The sequence below is a fragment of the Triturus cristatus genome, chromosome 8 (genome assembly GCF_964204655.1).
Source record: "Triturus cristatus chromosome 8, aTriCri1.1, whole genome shotgun sequence".
NCBI classification, from domain to species: Eukaryota; Metazoa; Chordata; class Amphibia; order Caudata; family Salamandridae; genus Triturus; species Triturus cristatus.
In genome coordinates, this window is record NC_140591.1 from 1,202,017,717 (window position 1) to 1,202,040,614 (window position 22,898).

At 46.4% G+C, this 22,898-nt stretch overlaps 1 pseudogene; it reads left to right on the forward strand.

The window, feature by feature from the left end:
- Window positions 1–1,446: 1,446 nt before the first annotated feature.
- On the forward strand, window positions 1,447–22,775 carry LOC146805610 (histone deacetylase complex subunit SAP130-like; annotated as a pseudogene).
- The last annotated feature ends 123 nt before the right edge of the window (window positions 22,776–22,898 follow it).

A 22,898-nucleotide genomic window follows, 5' to 3' on the forward strand; every position in this document is an offset into this window, starting at 1 on the left:
AGCGTGGTGATGTCGCTCATGTGTGGTCCAGGATGTCTGTCTCTTTCGATGGCTGTACTGGGCAGCCTCATGTTTACATATAAGCGTAACTTCGTCTCGGCATCCCACTTTGGTACATGACTACTGGGGATACCCACGTAGATGGCCCCTTGGATTTTTCAATGATGTCCGCCTCTAATAGTTCTCGCAGTTCACTCTCTACCATTTTCTGAAGGTAGAACAGCACCTTTCTATGAAGTTGTGCTACCGGTTTCACCTGCTCTTTGATCTGAGGTTGAACTTGAAAGTTCACCATTTTCCCAAGGCCAGCGGATAGCCTTGGATATTTGCTCATGCTCAGGGGTTTGTCATGTACCTTGTACAGGATGGCCACAAGTTTCAGACGTTCTGCAGAGTGTAGACTCAGAAGATAGTCTGCTGCCATCTTTCCATCAATCACATGAATGTCATCTTTGACAGACCGGTCTTTGTACATGAGCTTTGTTGTGAACCACCCTTGACATGGCAGGGGATCTTTGGTCATCCACGTATAAATGACCATGTCGGCTTGACCCAGCTCTGGGAAGAGGTTTATCTTGGCGTTTTCGGCTGCACAGATATAGCTGAGTAATGCTCCAGTGTCAAGGATGTACTGGCCATGATGATTCACAATTCAAATATGCAGCTGGGAGTATTTTTCCGTTCTTTCATGGTCTGACAACAAGAAGGCATATTTGTCACTGTCTTATGAGATTGGCAAGAGTGATCTCAAGTGTGACTTTTGTGATGATGATCTACATCATCTGGAGGTGGCTCACATGCCATGTGAGACCTTGACAAGCTTAAGGAGTGGTCACTCTTGTCTCTCTTTGCTCTGGCATGGTGTCGGGGTCTTGGCTCTTTTCCTCTCTTTCTGGCGTCTTGTGGTGATGCATTGCAAATTATCTGATAGTGGTTCTCTTTTCCTCACCTTCAGCATTCTTGTCCTGTGGCTGGGCACCTCCCAGCATATGGATATGCTTGTCTACATCTGTAACACTCCCTTTTGTATTCCTGATATTTCGTCGGATACCCTATGTTTCTGTGACACTCTCTAGATCTTGACCTCCTCTGCTCGTCTTGGCAACATTTGTATGTATAGACGAGCAGCTTAAAAGCTTGTTCATGCTTCTCTGCTTTTCTCACTTCCTGGCTGTTGAACCATGTCATCTCTTCCATCTCATTTAATGGGTAGCTCTTCTTCAGCATTCATTAATGGAGGGATTTGGATTGGGACTCTTCGATGATCCAAAGATGGAAGTGAAGTTGTTGAAGTCAGAGTGTTGCACTAGACACTTTAAGCGGGTGGTAAAGTCCCCCATAGTTTAGTCTTCATTTTGTGAGGCTAGGTTGAATGTGGGGAAGCTTGCCCTGGGGGACCCATTCAGCACAGCGGCAGGAGCCGCATTGAGCCTATCAGCGCCAGCCATGAGCTACTTGACACCATGCCAACAGCGCAGGAACCTTGCTGGAGAAACTGGGCCCAGGGAACTCATTCAGCACAGTAGCATGAGCCACATTGAGCCTATCAGCAGCAGGCAGGTGCTACTTGACACCACATCCGCTCTTGCAGCATTGGAAGCTTGGCAGGCGAAGCCAGACCCTGGGGGACTTATTCAGTGCAGCGGTAGAAGCAGCATTGAGCCTATCAGCAACAGGCAGGCGCTATTTGACACCATACTCTCTTCCACAGTACGGGCGAAGACCAGGCCAAAAGCTGGCCCATCTGCACCCATCAGATCCCCAAGGAGGTGGGCCGGGCCACCCCTCTTTGGCCCCCTTTTTTTATATCTTTTTATTATTATGTGATTTACTGTTATGGCGAGAATTGGCAAAAGAAATGCTGTAGGAGGTCCTCTCACTCCTACTCCCCCGTGAAAAATACCCCAATTGATAGGATTATACAGAGGGCTGTGGGGGTAAACAGCACCCAAATCAAACTAGAAAGGAGACTCAACCTCAATTCTTGTGCAGCCTTAGGTGCAAAGGCAGCCTCTATATCAATTAACATATCAGTACTATCTCTCACTTGTTCTCCTCTTGTGAGCAGTGGGCCTGTGTTTGATACTACGCCTACCATTATTTAAAGCCCTCAACCATCTGTGAATGCCAAACGGCCAAGGCGGGTGGCCTAAAATAAAACCACGGAGATTGCCAATCAAAAATGTTCCCCTCTTCCCCCTCCTAGCCAGGTGCAGCTGCCTTTTTTGCCTATGGAGGGCATGGAGGCAGTACCCGTGCTCTAACCTCCCTGGATATTACTACTAATGGATGACTGTATAATTTAAATGAATGAACTATTTCTAGCAACGTTTTCTATGTTTATTGCCTGTATGGAAACAATTGAGCATGAATTGACTGTTATTAAAGCAGCTGCATGTCTCAGTGATGTCAGTTCCACACTCGGCTCCCAGGGCAGTTCAGGGCCAGGTGACATGTAACTTTTCCAGCCCACCAGGGCCCGTGAAATCTATTATGCCTTCATCGAATAGTCACCGTACTGAATCTACCATCCAGCATTCTGTGTGGATCCGGTCTGATTTGCCCCTCCTGCCTCATCCTCCTCCACCAGGTGAAATATTACACCACCCTGAGGGGCTTAATTCCGCCAAAGATCCTACTTTAGAAAGGTCTGGGGTTGGTGGATCTTCTTGAAGCCTCAGTTAACCTGTGGTGAATCTCCCACCAGCCTCCTGTCCCTAAATTGTGATTTTAACTGGAGTTCCCCTTTGCGTATAGATCAGAGGGAATCGCACAAAGAACCTTTTAATAAATCTCTGGACTAGCTTGTATGGCACAGGGATTTTCCCTTTTCTTTGGCAAGCAATATTCTATTGACTTGCAGGGTGGGCTGGATTGGGTCAGGGCTTGTGGAAAGATGTGGTGACAGTGTTATTGTCAACTTCAGATACACCATTATTGGTGCAGGGTCTGCATTTGAGCAAACTGGTAGCTAAGAGTAACAATGCACTACTGCCTTTAGGCATTTTTACAAACCATGTGCTCACTCCCTGTCGGCCCCGAATCGGCAGCCACAAAGTACTTGTGATCCACCACTGTTTGATGTGCTAAACCCATTTCAGGTGCAATGCTGATGTTTTTGAAGTTCTAATCTCAAATCGCTTTGATATCCTAGCAGTTGTAGACTGACTCAATGTTACCCAGGCTGCCCAAACTAGTGCCGGTATAATGGAGATTGGCAATATGGGTGATAATCAAAGGGGTTATGGGAGGGTCAGTAGACTGCTCTTGTCCACAGTGGTCATAGCATAGTGTATGGCCCTATTAATTGGTAACAAACTAGGTGTGAAGTTGCTATTAGTCAAGGTACAACCACACTAGGGATTTCTAGCACCAACCTTGAGCACAAGCTGCCCTAGTTTAACTCCTTTAGGGGTGGGTCAGGAAATTCATTGTGAATCATCTAATCAAATGGCTCCAGCAAAGTCTATTGCTGGCCCTGTTAAAATTACAGTGCCCAGAAATAACAGGGATAGTACCAACCTCCCCCTGTTACCTGAAGTAATAGAGAGTAGTGGTTTATCTTCTCCCTTAGTTAATGATGGGGCATATGCAACCATCAATGTAGTCTCCACCACTAAGTTAGTATCATGGATCCTAGCTGGACTATCCTCAGAATGGTGCAATTTATTGACAAGCATGACTTCTGTCTTTTCCAAGATACCTGGCCATTAAAGCCCCTCTATCGCACAGACTTTGTTAACTTCAGTCAGTAATTGTTAATCTGAACCACTGGATTCAAACTGTGAGGCTCTCACAACTGAGGAATAGTTTATGCTCAATTCCGGTACAAGCAATTCCTCCTAGCAAGAAATGGTCTCCCATGGCAGTCCAATTAAACACATTCACCCTTAACCAGGATCTATGAGACTGTAACAGCAGAAGAATTTCTGATAGAGATGAAAACCATATGTTTAACCGGATACATAGTACTAGCTTCATTGACTACATGATACTGGAAGTATGGTTGTGGCTGTATTTGATTGGAATGATTGTAACACCCCACCAATCATAATGCTCTTGTTCTTGCTTTTGGGATACTAGTTCATACTAGTTATAACAACTGTGTTGAGCAATTTGACAGAAAGCTTAGTATTACTAATAACCAGCATAGATTTAAATAGAGTATTTTGATACAATCTAAGGAATCAGTTAGGGAGATTTACATGCTGGTAGCGGATGGTATTGGGGACATGCTATTACTGGATCTGGCATTGGATCAATGGGAGAAGCTGGGCAAGATTTGTACAATTCGCAACCAGATGTTCCGAAGTTTACAGAATTGCTTCTACATTGAGACTAAGTGGGTAGGAGGGAGGAAAAGTCCCTCTTCTTGGTATAATAAACTATGTAGAGGTGCCAGGTTAGCACTTGATGATGCCTTAAAGTAACAAAATAGATCACAGATTCAATTTACCAGGAGGGTCTACAAAAACAGTATATTAGATGCAAAAAGAGATTAAGAGCAAGAGAGATGAGAAGGTTTGATGGTCGCAGCCAGGAGGAGGGACCATTGATCCTTCTGGAATATTGTGTCCACTGGAAGTAGAGAGGATTTCTGCCCGATTGAAAATAATATTGCAGCAAGTGATTGGTTTGCTTTCTTTTCTAGCTTGTATTCCCACCGGAAGAACCAAGGACTCCCAAATTGATCTGGCAGGGCCATTCACTCCAAGGCAGCATTATAGAGGTAAGCTGGTAGGGATGCCTATCAAAAGAGCGGATCTAGTAAGCAGAGTGACCTGCTTGATACCTCATATATCTCATCCTCTGAAATAAATAAGGCCATTGATAAAATGATCCCCAATAAAGCACCAGAGCTCGATAAGATCCCAGGAGACTTATTTTTAGATGAAATAGATACTTGCAGTACCTACTACATGTTGATTTTTAATGCTATTATGAAAGGGGCATCCATTCCCTCGACCTGGGCTGGGGCAGCAATAATTCCTATTTTCGAAAAGGGCTCCTGAGCCCTTCTCACTAATTACAGACCTAGACGTCTCATAGATAGTTCTTCAAAAGCCATTCAGTAAGATAATTATGGATAGATTACAGGAATGGTTAATCTCAAATGATATTTTGGCTCCCCTGCATGCTTGTTTCTGTGAACGTACTAGCACCATTGATCCAGCTACTATTTTGGAAAACAGTCTCCTTAGGTGGTGGTTGCCTCTTTGTGGTCTTCGTAGATCACATGTCTGCATTTGACTTAGTGCCAATATCTTCTATCTGGCAGATACTAGGTGAAAGGGGGTCCTCAAGTATCTACTGGGTATTATCATTAGATTGCATGATAATAACTATGGGCAAATTAAATGCGGCCAACAGGGTGTACTGTCCGATCCATTCCCTGTCAATAAAGGGGTAAGGCAGGGCTGTGTTCTCACACCCACATTTTTCTCATTGTATATTAATGATTTAGTAGCTCATTTGGAACAATGTGAGAATGGCAAATATCAGGGTCCCCGTCCTCATGTTTCCAGATGATACGCTATTACTTTCTACATCTCCTATGGGGCTCCAAAACTTATTAGATCTATTTGAATGTTTCTGTAATCAGAGGGGTTTATAAAATCAATTTAGGAAAACAAGTATATGGTCCCTAATACCTTCCATTCTACTAGATTCAATCCTATATTAAAGGGCATCCCACTGGAACAAATACATACATTTGACTACCTAGGGATTCAATTAACAGAACAGCTTGAATGGTACATTCACATAGCCCAGCGTAGGCTCAAAATGGAACACCTAACCAGGGGAACAGCAAAAATGCATTGATGTACACAATTCCATTCCATTTCTTCGGCAATTCAAATCTACAGTCATCAGGCCTTAGGAACGGCCCTTTATGTTGCAGAGCTGTGGGGCCACAGGGATGTGACTGCCTTAGTAGCAGTTGAAAAACAATCTATGCGCCAATTGACTGGTCTCCCTATTAGAACACTCCTGCTCATCCTTAAACTAGATCTAGGGCTTAGATCAATCTCTGATAATATAGGAGTAATATAGGATAATATAGGAGTCCTACCTTTATACTGAAGAAAAATTTGGGCCACCCCCGAACTGTGCTCTTACCGTCAGGCCCTGGAAGAAATTCTATACATTCCAGGGCCATGTAATATACCCTGGGTTAGGTATGTAAATGACCCTTGCAAAGATTGGAACGAGAGACTACGGACTACACCAGGCGAGGCCAGTCTGATCTCCAAGCTATCCGTTAGGTCTAACTACTGGCAGCTCAAAAAGAGAATTTTATATGGGCAGTCTGATTTTGGTACTTTAACTGATGCCTTTCTCACACTTAAAGACACATTTGTCGAAGAACCCTTCCTGGATGGGATTCAACACGTAGCTGCCAGGAAGTTTTTCAGCAATTTCACTACGGGATGTTGCCGCTCCACTTCATTACTGCTTAAATGGGTATGAGATCCTAGGGTGGTAGATTGGTAATGACCGTCTTGAAGAGAGACCAAAAAAGTGCTTGAACATTCCATATTTTTCTGCGAAGCCTAATTGAGCTTTAGGAAGAAATGGATAATACTATTGTGCCATGCATTGGGTGTTAGAGAGTATAAAGAGGCATTAGAATGATTAAACTAGATACAAGACAATGTATTGTCTTTGTAGTCTCCCTGTTTCTGACGTTGATGTGGAGAGTCAGTCAGAAATTGTGTATCTCTCTAGGAAAATAGGGTAGAGGTGCATTACCAATATTGTATTCTATATTATACCACGGCCACTGATTCCAACACCTTATTGAGCAAGGATATATATATATATATATATATATATATATATTTTTTTTTGAAGACGTTTATTACAGAATCCAAAAAATATACAACGATGGGCCTACAACCTCCAGGCCGGCCGCTAGCACACAGAAGGAGCATATAATACAGACAGTAGAACGCACGCTGCGGCAGAAGGAAATTCACAGTAGTTGAAAGAGGCGTTGGTAGCCACACCATTCGGACCCCACACAACGGCTTCATTTTTATATAAATAATCAACAAAAAACAAGTCCACAAGGCAACCCACAGGCAGAAATAACAGCATGTGCTCCCCTAGGGGGGGACCCCACTGACCCGTAGGAATATCGAAGGGGGGAAAGGTCAGGACGGGGACTAAGTAGACTCACAGCCCAGCACCGGGGAGACAAACAGGCTAAGGAGACGGGGCCGGTGACGAATCAGGCAACAGCGGCGGGGTACAGATTCCCCCACGGTAGGCGTTCCAGGGGCCCCACACTTTCATCCATTTCCCAGGCTTGCCTCTCGCAACATACACGACCTTTTCCCGAAACATACACCAGTCCATGTTGTCCTTCCACGCCGAGACGGTCGGCGGCCTCTGGGAGCCCCACAATTGCGCAATGTCACGTTTGGCTACCATATATCCCAGAGTCGCCCACCACGTCTGTGGCACTGAATAGTCGGTTGGCTCCCACACGTTCAAAAGGCATCTCCTCGCCTCAGGCAGCAGCTGCACATGCGTAACGACCTGCAAAACCTCATGCACACCACGCCAGAATCGCTCCACCTCCGGGCATCCCCACAAAATATGGAGAAAGGTCCCCAAAGAACCACACCCACGCTTGCACAACCCGTCCACAGCATAGCCCATACGCATCAGCCTCGGTCCCGTAACATAGACCCTATGGAGTATCTTGAGCTGGACGAAGCGAAGGCGGGCCGGTATGGCCACCTCTTTCGGGGAGGCCACCGCAGACGCCCAGTCCTCGTCATCCAGCTCCAATCCATCAGCCCCCCACGCCTCGCGAAGGCCAGTCAGCAGTCCCGAACGGTCATTAATGAGCTATTTGTAAATTAGTGAAATCATGCCGTCCGGGACATGCCCATCTAGCACTCTATCCTCTAGAGGGGAGTACTCCGGGATGGATGCCACGTCCGGAAATACGGAGCACAACGCATGACGGATCTGCAGATATCGAAAATACTCCCTGTCCTGCAACTGGAATTCTGTCTGCAGCACGTCAAACGTTTTGAATCCCCCCCTCGTCCAGAGATCGCCCACCCTGCTGATGCCTATCATGTCCCACTTCTCAAAGCCCTTCGAGGTCCACAAGGAGCCCAGCCTCTCGGATGCGTCGCCCGGATCAAGCGATCCTTCCACCCCATCGCCACGTTAGCCGCGTGCCACACTCGTACCATGACCCGCGTGGGGCCCGTCAGACGTGCGTCGAGCGAGCTCGAATAAAGCGCCCGATTATAGTCACCACCCGGCAATAACATTTTATCCATCTCAAAGGCAGGGTTGAGAGCTGGCCCGTAAAGGCCGTGATTGATCGCAGCCAACTGGGAGGCCCAGTAATATCGCTTGATATCAGGGAGGGCGACCCCCCCGTCGTACCACGGGAGCGTCAGCTTCGCCAGGGCGATACGCGGCCCGCCCTCCCAGAACAGTCGGCGCTGCAAACTCTCCACCTCACGAAAGTAGCGCGCCGGGACAACGTCTATTGTGTTCTGTAAAGCATACAGGAAGCGTGGCAGCGACATCATCTTAAACAATGCCGCCCGGCCGAGCGGCGAGAGCGGCAAGCGCCCCCAGCGCGTGACGTCCTCCTTCAGGCGCTGGAGGGGGGGAAGCAAGTTCTGTTTGTATCGGGCCTCCGCGTCCAGGGTAATGAAGACACCCAGGTACTTAAATCCCCGCGGGGCGATCTGGATAGGACAACCCCGCGGAAGGATAGGATCCTCCCCCGTGAGAACATACACACACGATTTAGCCCAGTTGATGACCAGGCCGGAGTTGAGGCCAAATGAGTGCAATACATCAACCAGTACTATCAGTGATTCATGTGGGGAAGCCAAGTACAGGAGAATATCATCAGCGTATAGAGATACGCGGTCCTCATACTCGGGGGTCCATCGGAGACCACGGATAGAAGGATGCCACCGCAGCCACTCCGCCAGGGGCTCCAAAGCAAGCGCGAAAAGGAGCGGCGATAACGGGCAGCCCTGCCGCGTGCCCCTGCCCAGCTCAAATGGAGCCGACACTCTCCCGTTCACAACCACCTGCGCCAGCGGTCCAGTGTACAACAATTTCACCCAACCGATGAATCCCGGGCCAAACCCGAACTTCGCGAGCGTCGCCCAAATATATGGCCACTCAAGTGTGTCAAACGCCATAGTGGCGCCCAGGGACGCCAAAATGGCCGGCTCCCGTATGAACGGGACACGTGCGAGCACCCCATGCAGGCGCCGCAGGTTAAGGGCAGTGTTGCGATGAGGAATAAAGCCGGACTGATCCTGGTGGATCAAATCGCACACCACGCCGATCAGCCGATTAGCCAACACCTTGGCGAGAATTTTGGGCTCTGCATTCAACAGCGAAATAGGCCGGTAGGATGTGACCCGGTCCCGCGGCCTCCCCTCCTTATGAATAACTACGATAGTAGCCAGGCGCTGGTCCAGCGGGAGGGAACCCGCCGAGCGGGCCGCAAGGAACATAGCACGGAGATGCGGCGCTAGCGTGTCCGGTCGCAGCTTGTACAATTCGATGGGAAGACCATTAGGACCCATTGCCTTGCCGGAAGCGACCGAACGTATGGTGAGGGCAATTTCCTCAGAGGTCGGGGCGGCGTCCAACGACACCCTGTCCTCCTCCGAAAGGGAAGGCAGCGCGATATCTCTAAGCAGGGCATGGGAATCCTCTTCCGAGCGGGAGGACACCGGGGAATACACCCTACGGAAATAATCTGCGAAGCAATCTACAATGTCTTCAGGTTCAGTGACACACACACCATCCGGCCTCTCAATCGACGGGACAACTCGACTCGCTCTCTCCTTTTTATCCAGCCACGCAATCAATTTCCCAGCCTTATCACCCACGTCATACAGTCTCCCCTGTTGCTCTCTACTAAGGCCCCTGGCCGCCTCCGTGACGAGGGCCTTATAGGCCGCCTGCTTGAGTCGGAGAACATGCAGTTTGTCATCCGTCACCCCACATTCGAGGTCACCCTCCAACTCAGTGATTTCAGTTTCAACACGGGTCACCTCCTTCCGCTCGTGCCTCCGGGAATAGGAAATAAGGGACAGGGCATCCCCCCGGATCACCGTCTTAAATGCCTCCCACAGCGATATCGCCGATGACACAGACCCCACGTTATCGTCAAAATATCGCTTAAGGGACTTAACCAACTCTGCGTGAATGGTGGGGTCACGCAGGTACCAGGGATTAATCGGGACCACCCTACCCTCTCCCCTCGGAAGAATATCGAAGTGCAACAAGAGCGGGGAGTGGTCTGAAATACCCCGCGCTAAATGGCGCACCTCCCCGATCCTCCCCGCATGCGCCGCCGGCACCAGGACGTAATCTAGCCTTGAGAGACTGCCATGGGCCCCGGAATGGAAGGTGTACTGTATCTGCGTAGGATGTTTCAAACGCCAGCAATCCACCAGCCCCAAGGTGTCCAAGAGGCCAGACAACCACGCCTGGGCACGGGGGAGATCCCTAGGGGGGTGACGGTCCTCAGTTCCGGAAACCACAGCGTTAAAATCCCCCCCAACCACTAGAATCCCCTCCGGAAGGCCAAGGAGGAGGCGCCCCAGATCTGCAAAGGTGGTCGCCTGCAACCCTGGCGGGACATAAACAGAAACAAAGACAATAACTCTGCTCTCCATTCTACCCACCAGAACCGTGTAACGTCCCCTGTCATCATGGATCACCTCATCAACTTCCAGCGGGAGCGAGGTCTTAGCCATGATGCCCACACCCCTTGAACCAGACGTGAAGCCCGAATGGGCCAGAAGGCGGTAGCCCCGTCGGTTCATAGCACGAAAGGAGTTGCCAATGAGGTGCGTCTCCTGCAGAAAAACTATGTCTGGTGAAATTCGTTTCAAGAACTGCAGGACCACACCTCGTTTTATCCTGTCCCCCAGTCCATTAACGTTCCAGGACAAAAGACTCAGTCCCCTACCCCCCATCATAAACGAAAGCAATCATGCGTCCCCCCGAGAGCACTTTAGGAATAGCACAATAATACTTTTGCCTTGTGGTACAACTAAACAACACCCCACCCCAACCCAACCGCCCCAACAACACTCCCCCCTCCCTGCACCCCTGCATGAGCCCAGACAGCCCCCCCAACTTGCAGTGTGCCTGTCGCCCCTATATAATGGAAACTAGGTAAACCCCCTAGAGGAGGAAAGAGTACCCCTTCGAGACCCCGCACCACCTACAAAGGAGGGAGAACAAGTACAAACAACACGAGACCCTAAGCTTGGCCGAAAGTGGCCGCATTTTCGTCCAGAGCGAGTCCCAGTATCAGCACCTCAGTCCCGGTCCAGTGGGCCCTCTCCTCCCGCAGCCCCCCCCCCCCGCCATCCCGATCCCGACCCCCAGACAAAGTGTCCAGCCAGTCCCCGGCTGTTTCAGGACGGTCAAAAAAGTGAGTGCGACCATCTACCTCCACCCGCAGCCTGGCCGGGAAGAGCATGGCGTACTTTAAGTTCATGTCCCGAAGCCGCCGCTTGACGCCCAGGAAGCTCAATCTCTGCTTCTGGACCGCTTGGGTGAAGTCCGGATAAAAGTTCACCTCCATGTTCTCCAGCTTAAGCGGCCCTTGCAGCCTGGAGGCCTGCAGGATCGCGTCCCTGTCCCGAAAATTGAAAATACGGGCAATAAGAGGCCGCGGAGGGGCTCCGATCTTCGGCCTTCCCCCGGGAACCCTATGAGCCCTCTCCACGGCAAAGAATTTACTCAGTCCCCGAGGCTGGAGATGGGTAGTGATCAGGTCCTCCACAAAAAGATCCGCCGCCGACTCCTCCCGTCCCTCAGGTACTCCGATGATGCGGATATTATTCCTCCGGGCCCGGCTCTCGGAATCCTCCATGCGCCGATCCATGAGCGCACTCGCCTGACGAAGCCGGTGCACCTCCGTCTGAAGGGCCGCCACCTCAGTCGTGAGGCCCGACGCGGTGTGGGCCAAAGAATCGACCCGGTCGTTAGTCTTCGAGAGATCCGCTCTCACCAAGTTGACATCAACGGGGACCGCGTCGATTTTGTGGGCTAAGGTGTCAAACCGCTGGCCCACCGAGGCCTTCATCTCAGCAATGGCGCCCATGACGTCCTGCAAAGTCAGATCTGTGGGCCAAGCCGGGGCATCCGAGGGGCACTCAGAGGACTTGTGCGGTCCACTGGGAGATCCCTTCGGGAGGGTGTAGCGGTCCATGATGTTGGCCTGATGTGCGGCGCCACGCCGGATCGACTTGGCCTTCGACCGATCGCCATCTTGTTTCGTGGCCATCGTCGCGGGTCTCACACCCTCACCAGCCACGCAGAAAAAGGCAGCAATCAAAGCCACGGGCTCCGGGGGGTCACCTCAGGACGGCGGAGCGGGCCACAGCAGGCAGGCAGGCAGGGTCTCCCAGCGAGGCCACCCCAACACTAAGAGCGCCGCGAACCTGCCTGCAAAGACGGCAAGGGGGCGCGAAAGTGAAAGTGAAAGTGCGGGGTACGCGACTCGCCAGGCCCAGCCCGCCGTTGTTGTTCACTTTGCCACCGGGTCGCCCCCAAACGCGAATCCGGGGTCAGGAGAGAAGCAGGCCGCAAACTTCAATCGGTGCTCACTCTGGCACCCGAGGTCCGATTCGAAAACGGAAAACGGGTACCACCTCGGCTCAGGCTCACCGACACAGTCCCCTCAACCGATGCAGGATGAAGACAGGATAAACGTAGGAGGTTGCGGAGGTCCTCGGGAGCCTCGCACCTACGCGGCCATCTTGGTTGCGCGCTAGGCTCCTCCTCCAAGGATATATTTTTAAGATTCTTATAGGTCTGTCATGAATTTAGTATAAGTTCATATCAGTTTTTAGTGAAACGTAATTGCATAGAGATGCATTTTATGCTTTTTATCCTTATCCCATGATTGTATACATATTTTTTCTTATGCATTGATGGGATTTTTTATATGTGCTTTTATGGCTATTCAGCTGAAATAAAGGTTTGAACTTTGTATTGTGCCACTTTGGTAGGGATTTCTTGTTGAGTGCTTTCTGTACTTGTTGGTAGGTCATCAATGACTCTGGTGGCAGTTCCTTAATTATTCAACTTATGTCTTCACCTACTATATTCTTTAATGCTATTTGATATAATCTGTTTCTCTTGACCCCTTCATAAAGTCTTCAAAATCCCCCAACCATTTTTGCCAGAGTGGTTCCATACTCATTCCCGTGATGAGTGGTAGATGATCTTGTGGATGTAACTATGAGGCTTCATGCAGCTTGGGTTGTTTGCTCTGTGTTCTGTGGTGAGCCGGTGTCCGTTGACATTTCTTCTTGACACTTCTTTAAGTAATTTACTTGTGCCTTGCAGTTTGTTTGCATTTTTTTCACTTTCTCTCACTTTCCATGGGTGCCTGATCTTTCCCAATGGCCATCCCTTTATTTCCAACGAGGTTGACTGGCATTAAAGTGTCATTCTGTTGGCTTCCAGGGCCTGCCTAGCCTTTCAAAATGGCCACTCTTTTGTTTTCAATGAGGTTGCCTGACTTAAAGGTGGCATTGTATCTGTCTCTTGGGCCTGCCTGACCCATCAAACTGGTCATCGTATTGATTACTATAGAGTTTCCTGCTTTAAGATGGCTGCTTCAAGTTCCAGCTTCTCGCTAGACTTCACCACTCACATCTCGCAGAGCTACAAGAGAGGTCTGGTAGACAGAAGTGAGCGTTTGCAGTTTTATTAGGCGGTGAAGTGCTTTGCTTACCTTGTTGGTAGGCTCCGCTGTCTCTGTACCTTGTCGCCAGATGTCGGGTCTCTGAACAGAGGACACAGCACGCAAATGGTGAGAGGTAGATTTTTTATTTGCGAGCAGTGCTCTTACAGCATGTCACCCATCTTTGTGACCTTACCCTATTACTCCTTTTGTCAAGATTCTAGTGCCCCTTCTCTAAGTTGATCCTACATTGACTGTGCCACAAAAGTGACGCAATCCCGAGTAGAACCATAGTAAACCTGGGCCATTATATTTATTCCGCCACAGAGACAATATGGTAGAATACATCCATCAATGGAGTCTACTCTTGGTTCGGTACTTCATCCAGAATTTGGAACTTTTTCTGCAATCACGTGACTTTAAAGACAGCAGGGGTAATTTCCATTTGCTCATGATAGCACTAGTACATTACGAGCCATTGAATGAAAAGATCAGCCCAGATCCATGAGGAATGCTGATAATTTGTTACCCTTGTTGTGGCCATATTTATTTTAAATATTGTCCTTCAATAGCAATGGTCTTGTTCCTTCAATTTATTGAATCCCTTAGGATCACAAGACAGATAGCATCTGATTGCTGCTTTTCCATGTCCAATCATGTGCCTCACATTTACATTTTTTTGGCTGTTTTAATTTGTCATGGTATGCTCAGAATAAGGATTACGATTATTAGTGAGACATTGCGCCTATATTTTAAGGAATTCTTCTTATATCTATGTTGCGGGGTGTGAGAAGTATACTGACACCACAAAGGTTTATTGTGAAGTACTCTGATGTGCAGAGGCTTTTTCCTCCCGTTTTAACATCTGAGATACAGTATTAGATAAATATAAAACTCCCCTGTTACTCAAGTCTTCTGTGCACCCATTACTCTTCCAATCAGAAGCAAAGGCATACCATTCTTTTATCAAGTGAGACTTGTTGTATCGCCACTACAGATTTGTATTGCAGAAGGTTGTTAAACAGTTATCTCCACTATTAGAAAAAAGTTAAAAACCCACCTTTTGTCATTTCTTATTGAATTATCATCTTCACTTTAATGCAGAAATATATTATTCCGCTTCTGCCCCACTCGAATGATTTTCCCTGTGCAGTGTGTTCTGTTCGAAGAACCATTGATAAAAACCGTTAAATTACAATTATTACAGTGGAGAATCATATTTATTAAAGTATTGTAAAAGAATAAATAACATTAGTCTGGCTAGTAGAACACGTATTTGATAAGTGTTTCAAATGGGGTAAGTACATTTTAGAACATTACATTTCACAATCCAAATAGTTTACTTTAAATATGTTTGCTGAAAATATAATATGATCAGATATTCGAATAAAAACACCTCTTTCTGGTTCTGAGTAATAGTTTATATACTTTTCTTGTGTAATTTTGTAATATGCAGGCAAGGCATCATTTCCTTACACAGTTTACAAACCAGGCTATTTCACGTTTCAAATTATTTCTTTTAAACTTTTTGGGGTGAAGATTCTAACGTTAGGCAGACTCTGAGATTTTTTTAATTTCCTATCAAAATCGGTGCCAAACCAGAACTATTTGGCTTTTGTATGGGCAGAACCAATCAATGCATACATGTATTGACTTGGTTCCTGACTGAGCGGGTACATTTGGGTCAGAACTCTGCCGTCTGAAGTAGATGAAAACAAGTGCCAATGTTCTCAATTTTGTTGCATTGCCTGCTGTTTTCCCTTTGCCCTTGTCCACCAGTAAGTATGTTGTTATAATATTTTGTTTTGCTCTAACAGGCACATGCATCAATGTAGGCTTTTGCGATTCCTTAATTGCGATTATTAAGGAATCACAATTGAGGAATTGCAAAAGCCTATGCATGTAGGAATCACTATAAAATTAGCGATTCCTAAACATTCCTTAATTGCGACTCGCAAATTTCGAGTCCCAATTAAGGAATGCCTTCCCATTCATTCCTATTGGCCTACAGGCCCATAGGAATGAATGGGAAATTGTATGCGCAATTTGCGAGTACCAATAGGTACTCGCAAATTGCGCATGCACTTTCAAGGGTGCAAGGGTGTAAAAAGGACACCCTGTTGCACCCCTGAAATTGATCTGTGCACACCAAGGGCTTGTGTGTGTGTAACCTACAACTTTGAAAAATGCACTTTAGTGCATTTTTCAGTTTTTGCAAATTACCATCAAGTACAAATTGATGGTAATTTGCACCCCCTAGTAGCAAAATCACAATTTGCGAATCCATCATGCATTGCATTTAAGGAATCGCAATTTGCAATTCCTTAAATGCAAACGCAATTTAAGAAATCTCAATAATTTGCGATTTCTTAAATTGCGAGAGGCTGACAGGTTGATGCATCGCAGAACCCCTTTTTGCGGGCGCAAACTGCAGATTTTTGCGAATCGCAAAAATGGTTGATGCATGTGCCTGTTTATGTCTTAAGTAGAGGTGGCTTCTTTGGTCTTACTAAAAGACTCAGAACTACCAGGTTGTCAGGTTTTAGAAAGCTGCTTCTGCCACATCCTGAGCTGATTGATTCAAATGTCCCCACCTTGGTCTTGAGAGGATCGGAAGTCATTGTATCACTTCCTCTTGTGGCGTGCAATACACCAGGCAGTATGTCGTCTGTGCCTTTGCTAAAGAAAGTTGGATAGTATGGTGGGCTTCCAGGCGAGGCACAGTTCATAACCTGGGTAACATCTGCAAGTTCTGCTGGGTTTGCCCCAATGTGCCCACAATGAGTTTCCACAAGAGCCGCCATGTACAATTGTGATGCCATGTGACTGCACTTTCTGCTTTCCAAAAGTAGCATGTGGCCCAATGGACTTTCCAGAGTTACCGAGACCCATATACTTTATCTGATTACAACGGGTGTCCTACTGCGCGGCTGAAGTACTGATCTACAATATATTGCATTACATTATCGCCTTCACCACTGCATCCCAAGATAAGTTTAGGTTAGTAGATGTTGAGTTAACAAAGGTTAGTATATACATACTTGAAGATGTCATGATGACAGAGGATGTACTGGATAACATATTTTTGTAGAATAATATTTTGACTGCGATAAGGGATGTTCAATCAGAGCAAAAATATATTTTGTTCTTGGCAGGATTTGTATTGTCACAGCTTGATTTGAAATAGCCAGGCATCACTTTGAACATGCAGCACAACTTCTGAAAATGAATGTATGGCAATAGTTTCTGTTTGAGTGTGTTTTATTCTTTTCTGGAGTTGTCTTTTGCCACCTACGTCTGCTGAGGCTAGAGTAATGGTTCCTCCTAAATTCAGCGGACAGTCGAATTTCTCCTGAAACAGCAATGGCTTATGGAAGAGGATGCAAACACAAGAAGATGCTGGGTGGAGCACTGAAACTTTTCTGACACCCTCAGTTAGAGAACTGGGTTGAATCCATCATCGTCCTTTAGCTCACTTTGCCACCACAGTTCACAGCCAGCCATATGCAAATCAGTCTTGACCCTGTTCCTCATGGGAACAGTCCAGCCTGAACTGCCAAGCCAGGTTTTCCCTGGACTGGGAACAAACATCCTGGGACCGGTTTTGGGGTAATAGCTCTCATCAGCCAAGCTAGGTTGAATCCAGTGGCAAAGTGAGCAAGGGACCCACGTCTGGGCATACCCTGCCAACTAAGGGCAAACAAAGCAAACACAAGGAGATGATGGACAGAGCGCTGAAACATTTCAGACACTCACCCCCAGTATGGAAGAGGATGTCAATGTTGAACAAACAGGTCTTTGTAAACACACTCTTGTCACAAGAGCCTCAGTTATTTGCAGCACGTGCCCCCAGCGTGCACCACTAGCCATGACATGTGCCATCTGGGTGAACATTTATAACAAAAATGCTCATAACATTACTTAGCAAAGTAGTTGCTATGGCAGCTTAAACCCCGATGTGGATGATTCAAACAATAGGGGATATGTTAGAGAGAGGTACTTGAAGCCAGAGAGGACAAGGAAGGGTCAAGTACAGCATCTCCATGACTTTTGCCATTACTGATACCAGCCTATGTCAGCCTTTATAAATGTAACTAAAGTTAATGATTTGAAAACTTATGGTTTTTAACATAATGTGGTTTTATTTTAAACGCCTAGCTTTTTTATGATTCTTAAATGGTTTTTATTGTATTCATTGAAGTAGCTAAGTTTTAATGGCATAGCTGGAATGGATCGTGTAAATGTACCCAACTGCCCTAACATGTTGTAGTAAAACTAATTGATTAACAAATTCATATCTATGGAAAACGTTTTAAAATGTATCTTTTATGGTTGAAATTGACCGAAATAAAGGTTTGAAATGAACTAAAGTTAATGTATTGACCTGGAATCCTTGAATTGAAGTTGAAATCTGCCCAATCCCATAGGCAGCCCTCTGTGAGGGAGTAGCACACTCACTTCTTTCTTTGTAGAACATTTCATGTACTTTTCTAGGCAATATGGTGGACAACGTAAATAGTGACCTTGAAAGATACTAAAGGACAAATGCGTGAGTAGGCCGGGTATACCTTCTGATGGATTTTTTGTGGACCCTTTCAACCCCTATCTCCGTTGTTACACTGGCGGATTATAGGTAAGGAACAAGTCATGGTCACATTAACTCTTTCACAAATATCCTTTCACAACTTTAGCATTTACTGGTTGAGGTTTCCAGTCACTACTGGCTATTGGTTATGTCTTTGGATCAAGTATGTTCTCCACCAATCAAAAGTGTTGACTTGGGGCTAGTAGAGCACCTGCCGCTTGTCACTCTGCCCAGGGCACTGAACCATTTCCCTATCTAATGAATCCTTGGTGCTTTCTTTAACTGAGCACCAAGCTATTGTTGAACTGCACTTGGCTCACTAAAAATCGATTTTTGGAAGTGGGTGGGACTCCACCTCCAGTTTGGTTGGTGAATTTTGCTCCACTGACGTTTGGATAAAAATCAGCAATTTAGACGCGAGCACAAATAGTTATTCATTCTTTCACCAGTGGCTGCTCAAAAGCTGGGGCAGATGCAACGTAGCAAGCTTTATGTAATTTTGCTTTCCTTTCAGAACTTTGGCCCCATACACTCAATAACGGAAATTAAGAAATTAACAATACTGTTAATCTGGAGACCTACAAAGTTTGACAGGAACAGTGAACACTCCTCCCCCCCACCACCACCACAACCACATTGATTTAGCTTTGGATAAATGTCCTCATGATGGTGTAAAATCCAGTGCGTAGCACATTACAGTTATAATTGTGCTGGAACCGTAGTTCGTCCCTAAAGATGCTGCCACTAATTTTTATGTCTATCCCTATCTTTACTGACACATGCTACATGTCAATAAAGATAGAACTATTTATTTTCTATGTTTACATATTTTTTTTCAAATGAAAAGATATTTAGTGTAAAATTACCAATGACAATTTAGGCCATGGACAACCACATGGAAGCTGATCTATGTATGTATGTATGCATGTATATATGTATGTAGAAGCCAGACTCAAACGTTTTACTCATCTCAAAAGCAATGGATCAGAATGGAACTGATTAGCCTCAGCATAACTCCGGGGCCCAGTGTGTGGGTCGGTGGGGGCAGGAGAAGAGGAAACACAGAACACTTTAGAAGTTAACTATGTAACCACAACCTCAAGAAATACATATTCATACGGTATTATTAAGTTCTGAAAAGCACAAAATGCACCCACCCAGCCATCACATGAAATGAGTTTCAAGACACTGACTTAAAAGTCGACAAAGCAGCCCCGTTTACAAGGTACATACTCATGGAGAGGTATGAAGAAGTGCGTCCGTCCTTACATGGGCTTACCCTCAATCTGTCTAAAACCACAATGATACAGCTGGGATATTGAAGTTTGGACCCATTCATCTAGGCTCCTCCGAGACACAGACCGTGTTTCAGAGTCCTGAAGTGCAGATTCCAATTTGTCCCCTAGTCGCCCCCTGCGGATTCAGTTTTGCAGTGTGTCCCCAAAAGCCCTCCCTAGCTCTTTCCATGGCAGACATCTTTAAATGAGTCCTCTGTGTAGATTTCTGTACATGTGATATCCTTCCATCAACATTGAGGCCCCTTTCATGAGATCTGGGACATCGACTTGAACCCCAGCGGGGGCTCGTGACTTGGGGTACTGTGATGAAACATCAGTGCTTCTTGCTGCCATTTTTGTTTATCCTATCCGCGCAACATGATTTTTTCATGAATGTAGAGCTGGTGTCCTCAATGAAGGGTGCCCTTATATACCGCGCTTGTTTGAACATCCTTCAGACTGCTGTCATATTGTGTGGGTTCTGATTGGCCGACTCCTGCTCTGTGTGCTCTCTACACCACTCCTGATAGCAGCCCTTCAAACACTCTCCTCCTCACTGTTTACTCATATAGCGGGGTATCGCAGCACCCAGTGGCAGAAAGACCACCCATCTCCTGAGTTTAGGGGTGCCTGCCCCCACCTTAGATATAGTGGCATGCAGCAGGATGGGAAGCTCAAAAACCTCTGTGAAGTCCCAGAGGCAACTGGTGATCCCTCAGCCATGTATGCACATGGACAAAATCAGAAGATGCTGACACTAGCCTGACCAGTGATAGTTACAATATTTAGAGCACATATCTTAATTACATTTAGTCCAGTTCCCAAGACTTCCTGTGCACCATGATCCAAACTTTCCAAAACAGGGAAACTCCCCTTGGAGCATGACTGAAGGATCATTTAAACTGCTCCTACACGATGACCGATCGAAATTAAGAGCGGTAGGTCTGCAAGTGTAAGAGAATGGTGCAGCATGCGTGAAATTCAAACATCAGTGAACTGTGAACATGTGACTTGTAAAAGTATCCATCTTTTTTGCAGCACCTCTCTCTTTGAATCATAATGTGATACAATTTTTTCACTTTGTCTTTCATAAAGTATTTCTCATCCCTGATCCCACTTCAGCACCTACATCTGATCCATCTTCAGCATAAAGGCCCCTTCACTCACCCTACGCCCACTCTGGTTTCCCGTCAGGCTTTGAAGCTGCTTCGTGATGGTATGCGCCCCATGCAAGCAAGTACATAACATACATTTGGAAACAGGCTTTCGGTCAACCACACTTGGATCTGACTTTCAAACAGTGACTTGAAGGAGTCTGACAGGCAAACATCACTGATATGGAGACACTGACATGTGGGCACTTACTCTGAGGTGCTGACATAGCAACACTAGCAATGATGTAGGAAAATCCGACTCAGGGACACAGACACTCAGAAGACAACTTAGGCAGGGACACAAATACAAGGCACAAGGGCACTGGGAAACTGACACTGGAACTGGAGAAACTGGGACCCTATTTAACTGACTGAGGGGCGCTAGGGCCAAAATAGGCGGATTACTAGGATGAGTTGACACTTTGATAATATTTATAGCCGAGGTGGCACAATTTCAAAGGAAGTCGGTGGGTTACAAAACTGAATCACAGAGTATCAGAAGATGTCCTTGGTGAATGAAGAATTCACTAGTCAGACATCTTTGAGTTAAGTACAAAGACAGTATTCTGTAGCTATGCAGAAACACGTATTTGACTACACACTATTGGCGTCTATGAAAGGTTTATGAAAATAGATGTATTGGAGGGGTACAGACTAATAAATAAGTTGGGAAAATTAAAACACTCGAGAAGAATGGCACAGCTTTTTATTTTCTTCAGATGGCAATATTCCCACATAACGACACTGGGGTGCAATGCTAGAAACACGCAGAACTTTGGCCCGCAATTTTAATAAATCGATTGGTTCTACAGATACAAAAAAACGAACAGTTCTGGTTTGATCTTTGTTGAAAGGATTTTTCAGATTTTGGCTGAAGTTTTGTTTTTAGCCACAGAATGTTAATGGAACAATTTTAAACAGACCCATAACATTTGTCCCAGCTTGCTCTGTAGATGGCTAATAAACGTCTTCATCTAAAAACAAAAATAATGTATTCACTGTCACGCGACGCAGCAAAGACGTTTTACTGACATGATTCTGCATAGACATCTATACTTTATTGTAATGTTTGTAAACATATTTGAAATATATTATTTGTAGTTTCGTGATCTACTGTTCTATTAATGTGTTCGATTTAAAACAATTTATATGATATTCATTGTACCCTTTTGATGTGTACTGTGATATTCAGTCCCACGATTTCAGAATAACTTATTCTAATAAATAAACATTACTAACACACATTTGTTTATTTTGTATTTTAGCTGGCGCCATTTTCAGAAAAAGACAAATGAGGCCGGCTGAATTTACGGCTGTTCCTTCTCATCAAGTCATCTTAAAAGGCCCCGAGTTCTGCTGCCCAGGTGTCTGCTCTGGCTGCTGACCCAATTCTTCTGACCAGCATGGTACCGCATGGGGCATGGGCTCCACCAGATGCCTGTCACCTCAGGATGAGAAGTGTGAGCTGGTGGTTGTCCGGCACTGTCTTCAGGTCCTTATGATAGTGCCACATCATATAGTGCAGTCAGAATGTCCCATCACTGTGAGAGCTCATCAAAGCCATGTGACCTCTGCCATGTCCCTGTCCTTCTATGGGAATATTCTGAACAGATCAATCCGGCCCTGCACGCCCAGTGCCCCAAGTGCTCTGGCTCCACCTTCTCCTCTCTTATCTTTGTCCAAGGTGCCAAGGCAGGTGGAGAAAACCTCCCACAGACTTCTGCCATTCCTTTGGCAACTGTTAGTGGCCAGCAGGGTCATCCGCAAAACCTTCACCATATCATGGGAGCAAATGTCTAGATGTGGATTGTTCACACTTGAGTACCTGGAACGCAGCGCACGTTGGAGCATCACAAGGTGGTGCTGCTGCTGTAAAATCCGGCTCCAAAGAGATAACACCTGAGGCCAGCATCTGTCCACCTACCAAGTGGCATAACTGCTAGCCAGCAGGTGAGCATATCATCCATCAGACAACCCAATCCCGACCCACTGTGTCCACCTCCACATTGCTGTATCCTGATGGGTGCACATGCAACTGAAGGAGTCTCTATGGCAATTCCTGTTACGACAGGATAATTCATCTTGTGGTAGAGCAGCCAGTGACCTGAAAAGCAACAAGATAATTCAACATGCATAAACTTCTGACACTTTCAACATTTGGA